General features: G+C 49.8%; 1 protein-coding gene across 1 annotated transcript in view; it reads right to left on the reverse strand.

The window, feature by feature from the left end:
• Window positions 1–1,119, reverse strand: part of LOC106815227 (FYVE, RhoGEF and PH domain-containing protein 6-like) — a 26,475-nt gene that overhangs the window by 16,793 nt on the left and 8,563 nt on the right. The window lies entirely within an intron of this gene.

Below are 1,119 nucleotides of genomic sequence, written 5' to 3' on the forward strand. Positions count from 1 at the left end.
TAGTTTGGTTGGTTTGGTTTGGTTGGTTTGGTTGGTTTGGTTGGTTTGGTTTGGTTGGTTTGGTTGGTTTGGTTGGTTTGGTTTGGTTTGGTTTGGTTGGTTTGGTTGGTTTGGTTGGTTTGGTTGGTTTGGTTGGTTTGGTACGGTTTGGATCGATAACCAGCATGACTCATGCCCTGCGGCACAATCCTATTGTACAGTATTACACATCACATTTCCACACATACATGTGTGTGATTGTCTGTGTGTCTGTGTGTCTGCGTGTAAGTGTACCAACATGCACGCTGTGGTGTGTATATCTATGGGTGAGTATCTGTGTGTCTGTGTGCGTGCGTACGCACGTGTAGGTGTACCAACAACATGCCCTCTGTGGTGTGTATATATTCTATGGGTGAGTATGCTGTGTGTTCTGTGTGCTGTGGCGTACGCACGTGTAGGTGTACGCACAACATGCCGCTCCTGTGGTGTGTATATCTATGGGTGAGTATCTGTGTGTTCTGTGTGCAGTGCGTACGCAACGTGTAGGTGTAGCCACAACATCGGCCCTCTGTGGTCGTGTATATCTGATGGGTGACGTATCATGTGTGTCTGTGTGCGTGTGCGTACGCAGCGTGTAGGTGTACCGAACAACATGCCCCTCTCGTGGTGTGTATACTCTATGGGCTGAGCTATCTGTGTGTCTGCTGTGGGCGTGCGGTGACGCAACCAGTGTAAGTGTACGCAACAACCATCCTCTGATGGTGTGTAGATATCTATGGTGAGTATCTGTGCGTCTGTGTCGGCGTGCGTACCACGTGAGGTTACCAACAACATGCCCTGCTGTGGTGTGTATCATCGCTAGTGGGTGAGCTATCTGTGTGTGCTGTGTGGCATACGTACGCAACAGGTGTAGGTGTCAGCCAACATGCCCTCTGCCAGTTTACGGCTGTTGCCATGGTGGTGCGGGAGTTTGAAGGTGCTCGCGTTTTCTCAGCGCCCCTTTCTTGCTATCCAGTCACAGCGGGTGGGGGCGATGGCCACGATCCACTCCTCCCGCTCTGAGGGAGTCTGAAGAGTAAACAAATTAATAAAAAATAGTATTGGCCAACAAATATGGTCACAGCAATACATACAAAAGCA

Source organism: Priapulus caudatus, unplaced genomic scaffold (genome assembly GCF_000485595.1).
Source record: "Priapulus caudatus unplaced genomic scaffold, Priapulus_caudatus-5.0.1 Scaffold1069, whole genome shotgun sequence".
Taxonomy (NCBI): domain Eukaryota; kingdom Metazoa; phylum Priapulida; class Priapulimorpha; order Priapulimorphida; family Priapulidae; genus Priapulus; species Priapulus caudatus.